This window comes from Dermacentor variabilis, unplaced genomic scaffold, assembly GCF_050947875.1.
Source record: "Dermacentor variabilis isolate Ectoservices unplaced genomic scaffold, ASM5094787v1 scaffold_13, whole genome shotgun sequence".
NCBI classification, from domain to species: domain Eukaryota; kingdom Metazoa; phylum Arthropoda; class Arachnida; order Ixodida; family Ixodidae; genus Dermacentor; species Dermacentor variabilis.
Window position 1 is genome coordinate 46,438,024 of NW_027460291.1, and position 6,114 is coordinate 46,444,137.

At 47.3% G+C, this 6,114-nt stretch overlaps 1 non-coding gene across 1 annotated transcript; it reads left to right on the top strand.

Annotated features, from left to right (window-relative positions):
* The first annotated feature begins 4,211 nt into the window (after window positions 1-4,211).
* TRNAM-CAU (transfer RNA methionine (anticodon CAU)) lies at window positions 4,212-4,284 on the top strand. The gene has a single exon. It is a non-coding gene; the product is annotated as a tRNA-Met (tRNA).
* The last annotated feature ends 1,830 nt before the right edge of the window (window positions 4,285-6,114 follow it).

The window sequence follows — 6,114 nt, forward strand, 5'->3', positions numbered from 1 at the left end:
TAGTCGCAATTAAAATAGGAACTGCTAAACGATACAATGAAAAAATTAAAGAAAATGAGCTCCAGAAGGAATTCAATTTTTTTTTTATATTCATGGACAGCGCGGGACCTGGAAAATTTCGTGAAGAAATCAGAACAGTTAAAAGCGCGATGGAAGCTATCGACAAGGAAAAATATAGAGCAGCTGTTATTCGGACACGGACCAAACAACTGTGGGTTGATGGAACCCCGAAGAAACGCGCCATTGCCGATGAAAAGAAGTTCGCAATTAAAAATGAAATAAGACAGATTAATTATCGTAATGAAGTTACTTCCGACTCGAATACGATTAAACAGGCCGTTACCGAACAATAGAGAGTTTTAGCAGTGCCGTATTACGATACGGTATTACCGTTCCGTACTAACACACCGCGATGACTGAAGACGTTGTAGCTGCGTGTTCCGCTCGATGCGTACGATAATGTGATAATGATGATAGCGGCTAACATTGGGGCTCTGCAGAATGCAATAATTATGCGCTGAGCACGAAATATTCATTTTGACGAATACCTTTAGAAAGCTTTAGCTTGTCCATACGCGCATTATTTTATACAGAAGCGCCCAGCAACGGCAACCTTAGACACCAGTCACAAGGCCGGTAGCGACATCTTGTGACACTTCGTCCTGCAACACGGGAAACCTTTTGTTACATAGGTGTTCTTATCTAATCAATACATAAAAAAGGGTTTGTTTCTTCTAAATTGCACTGCTGCTGACACTTTACACCAGCAGATAAGTAGAATACAGTTAGTTACTGCAATAAAATCTTTAAGTAAACTCTGCATCACTAGATGGCGCCACCTACCTGTTTTTTTTTATGCCACTGTTTACTTGTCACTTCGTCACTCCGCAGAAGGTGATTTAATGTAACCTCTTGCCTTGGTATTATCATGCTAAAAAAGCACGCGAGACGTTGACTCTGTGGCCGGCATCAGCTTCTCACTGTTTTGGCTTGGTGCAGCTCGGCTCGCGACCCACGGTACCAGCCGAGCCTTACCGACTCCTTGCCGTCTAGTATGCTGTACGGAAAGACTTTCCGTACGGTAAAGTTCGCGCATGCGCAGTGCTCGACCGGTACCGTATTACGCACTTACCGTACCGTATACCGTACTTTCCGTAGCACCGTTAAAGTCCCTATTACCGCAAACTGTTCGGTCTCCAAATCCACGGGGAGCCGAGTTCGAAGCAAGTTTCATAAATTTTATGTTGATGACGAGGTAAAAGCCAGTCTCGACGAACCGATAAGTGCGCGAGAAATAGAACACGCGATCAACGAACTCCCTGCACGCAAATCACCGGGTCCCGATGGCTTAGCAGCCGCGTTTTATAAGGCATTTGCACCTACGCTTGCTGAAATGTTGGAACGTGTATACACTGCGGCATATGAAAATATGTGACTGCCCCCTTCTTTCAGAAGTGCACACATAGTCTTAATACCGAAAACAGATTATCACAAGGCGCTTTATCGGTTGCACAACGCAGGCCAATTAGCCTTACAAATACCGATTATAAAATACTCATAAAGGTGTTGGCAAAGAGACTTCAAACAGTCATTACAAATCTTGTCGGTCCGCATCAGACCTACGGCCTAAAAGGCCGCACCATTACCACAAACACCCACGTAGCGCGAAGCGTTCTAGAGTGTTGCGACGCTTTCGCTATACCGGTTGCTTTGTTGCAGCTCGACCTGGCGAAAGCCATCGACCGTGTGTCCCACGATGCTCTTCTTGTTTCGGAATATGTTAATATCGGAAAGTTATTTTAGATGGTGTCAGAATGGCCTATGACCAATGCACGACACAGATTATAATCAATAAATCCCTCAGCGCAAAGGTTTCACTGAGATCTTCCTTCAGACAAGGGTGTCCTCTAAGCCCATTGCTGTTTGCATTGTATACCTCGAGCCTTTCTGTTTAACAGTGCTACACAATAACAACATCCGAAGATTGAAGATACAGCTTTCTGAAGTCAAATTACTGGCATACGCTGATCACATCGCAGTCTTCTACAAGGATCGGGGCAGCGTTCTTGAAGCTGTACGTCTTGTAATGAAATACTGCGAACAATCTGGATCTCACATCAATTGGGAAAAGAGCATCGGCATATGGAACGGTCATTGGGACATTCTACCTGCTCAATTTTCAAACATTTGGTGGTCAGCAACGCCATCTAAGTACTTAGGAGTGCCGCTCGCACACTATAAAGATTTAACAGGGAGAGGCGGGCTACCTGGTGGTCGATATTCGAATGCATCATGTAACCGCGCGAACGACAATGGACGAGGAAAGAAACGCACAGGACAGGCGCGGAACTTCAATTGAGACTTACTCCGGGAAAGCCCACATTTATACATGTATCATAATCACACTTGATAATCGTCGGACAACCATCACTCGTCATTGGCAAGCGGGCGTGAGTGCCACAAATTTGCACGTAAATAATTGTACCCTTTATCACTCAGTCACACTGAAGAGCTGCTTACGCAGCTGCCAGATAGCATTTTTATACAGTAAGCTTCATAGATTTCGCGGCTCAATTGTGCTGCGAACATCTTGAAGACTTTAGTGTCACTGAACCTAGGCGTGCAAATACGACAGTGGCGAAAATGGTCACCCAGTTTGCCACCCCCGCCAATCCTTCTACCTCTGCGTGGTACTCCTGCAGTCTGACGTTTAGACACCGTCCCGTCTGCCCTATGTAGTTTTTGCCACAAGAAAAGGGTATCTGGTACACTACCCCTATTCTGCATGGGACAAACCTGTCAACGTGCTTGATACTGCATTCACTTCTTTTCTTCCGTCCCTGCACCATGTTGCACATGCCCGCCAGTTTCTTGGGTGGCTGAAAAACGTGAAGTCCCGGTGGTTTTTTGCGGTGGTTTTGTCCGATGATTATCAAGTGTGATTATGATACATGTATAAATGTGAGCTTTCCCGGAGTAAAACTCAGTTGAAGTTCCACGCCTGTCCTGTGTGTTTCTTTCCTCGTCCATTGTCGTTTGCGTGGTTACATGGTGCATTCCAATTTCTACTATAAAGATAACGCCCGATACTGGGCTGTTGAAGCTGATAGAATGACTGAAAAAGCAAAGGGTTGGTATGGTCGAGATTTATCAATGCTTGGTCGCGCTTCTGTGTACAACCTTTTTTTAGTAGCGAAAGTGTCGTATGTTTTGCAAGTATTGTCAATGTGTCGTTCAAATGTGCAAAATATGCACCGTGTTTTTGCCGTGTTCATATGGGTTTCTAGTTGGGAGAGGGTAAGCAGAACCAGTTTGTTTCGTTTAGCCCGCAGTGATGGGCTAGGCCTTTTGCATTTGTTTATCAGACAATTTGTGTCTCTTTTTCCGTTCTTTCGTGATCAGAAAAATGATTTTCTGCGCACAGTGATCCAAGTCCGATTGAGGAAAGCACTGCCACAATATGTTGTAACGACTAGTGATGTGAAGGGAGGAAGTATTAGGGGAGTATTATTATTGCGTGCTCCGTTTTCCATGGAATATCTGTGCTCTGTGACAGGAAAAACGCTGTATGGAGATTTAATCGACACAATGTCTCAAACTCGGGAGGCCAAGGAGATGATGTACTAAAGCGGGTTAAAATAATGCCGATTAGACCCACCCTAAAAACGTTTTTTAAGCTACACACAAACATGCTGCCCGTAAAACATGGCTAGACGCAAGAGAAATTTATGTGTCATGGACAGTAAACTGCTTACTTTGCAATAAACCGGAGGCTATCCAACATGTTTTCATGGATTGCAGGGATCCAATATTTCATTGGGATGTCTTACAACGCACATTTAAAAAAGAACTATCGATTACATCTCTTGGTGGTATTCGCTATTTGCCAACAGATAACGAAGGAGGAGTTCCATATACGATATGTTCATGCTCCTTGGCCTCCACAGTCTGTGCGAAACTAGAATAGCAGTGCGACACGCGGATGTCGATTCCCGACCGGCGAGAATAAATTTCATCGGAAGTGTGGCATATATTCGGGAAATATATTGTGCACAGAGTGAGCCTCCCGAGTGGGTGGCTATTCTCAATGACTTGATCAAGCTGAAGCGATTTTAATATAAAATGTTAGCCAAAGTGTGGTTGACATGTTTTAGCCTTCAAATGTGTGTTTCATTTTTACTGACAAAAGGCAATAAATAAATAAAATAACGGTTCCCGTGGTGTAGCGGTTATCACGTGCGCTTCATACGCGCAAGGCCCCCGGTTCGATCCCGGGAGAGAACAATGAATTTCCTTTTTATTTCTATTGAACTCGCATACGTGTAGAGCAAAACGGGGGGCAAAATAACCTGAGGCGTGCTCGGCTCCCGTGGGGATTCCCCTTCCGGCTTTCAAGTGAAGCGGTCGCGAGATGGTTTGCTCCCACGGAGCTGTTTCGGCGGCCCATGCGGGCCGCGGTAACAGGTTTTTTGCTTCTGCCGCCGATGATTATCACGTTATTCTGCCCAATCTGCCATCCGGACGCATATATTGAAATCGCATACATGCAGAACAAAACGCGTAACTAAATAACCTGAGGCGTGTTCAGTTCCTGCGGTGCGATTCTGCTTCCGGCAGCCGAGCTGTGCGGATCGTGGAATGATGAGCTCCGTTGGAGCGGCGATGGCGGCCCTTACTAGCCGCGGTAACAGGAACCAAAAAGAAGATTACTCTTGTTTTTCCGCAACTGCCAACAGGACGCATCGTCATCAATACAGTCTTTTTGTATGGCGACGTGCGAGCACAGCCTTACAGAGTAGAAGATTTGAGGGACGCTCTTGCTCTTGCCGGGATGCTGCTGGAAGTTGTTGCACTCGGTGCCTATCAGATTAACCATTTGTGGGCGGTTACCATGTGCAATGCAAACGCTACCAAGAGGCTACTAGCCTTGAAGGAAATGACAGTTAAGGGGCGTCGCTGCGTCGTAGTGGATGCACAGGACCGGCAAGTGAAGTTACGCCTTGATTGGCTTATTCATGGGGTAGCTGACGATGGACGGGCGTACAGCACTAGCCGCTTTTGGAAAGGCGGTAGACGTGCAGCGTGAGCGTTGGCGCATTCTGGGAGTCCCCGACTAGAACTAGACCACCCGGACGGTGCTGTTGAAGTTGAAAACTGGGTTGAAGTTGGAGGACGTACCCCACCAGGTACGGGACACTGGAGAACTTGCACTAGTGGTCGCTCCGGGTAGACCAATGCAGTGCATTCGCTGTCAGGGCTCTGGACATGTCCGGCGGGACTGCAAGGTGCCGTGGTACACGATATGTCAGCGATATGGACACGAAGACGCTCAGTGCACGCGGTCCTACGCCACAGCTACCGGGCGAGGTGTGAACAAGTACAGCAAGAAGCATTTAATCGATGTGACCGAAGCCGAGGCGGCAACGAAAGGAAGCGGAGCCCCCGCAGGGGCGTCTGCGCAAGCAGACGTTTGGTGTGGTGCGACACCACGTACCCGAGCACACGAGGGTTGGACCCTCCCGCGTGTAGCCGTGTGAGGCTTAGCCGTGTCTGGGGAGAGGGGGATCCTGGAGGTTGAGCCGATGCTGGGTGTCTAGACCTTTAAGGCCCCCCCGGCCGAGGCAACACACCTCTTTGGCCTCTGCTTCACATAGACGGCACCTCCAGACTGACCCACGTGGAGGAAATCGGAAGTCGCCTTTTCCTGTCCCTCTATTCAATTTTTTGCTTTCCCTCTCGTTGTCTCTTCTTTCCTGTCTTCTTATCACTTCTTCTCACTTATGAATTTCAAGGCGGCAAGGGTTAATCTGGTGTATGTATCCAACCTTGGATATTTTATATTAGGTTATAGAAGCTACGTACAGCTGGCGTGCACGTTTCCTCCCGGACTCGTGGGGTCCCCTTGTTGGGCTCGGTGGTGGGCGGCTGGCGTAGCTGCCGAAATTAAATTATCCTGCATGGCTAAGACGTCATCCCCCCCCTTTCCCATCGTCCACTTTCAAAAAGCAGGCGCACCGAAGAAACCTTTCAGCTATTCAGCCAACGCAAAGAAACCTTACCCCGCTTTCATGTAATACACAGTCAAGATCCCGAAAAGACAGTCAGAACTATCTC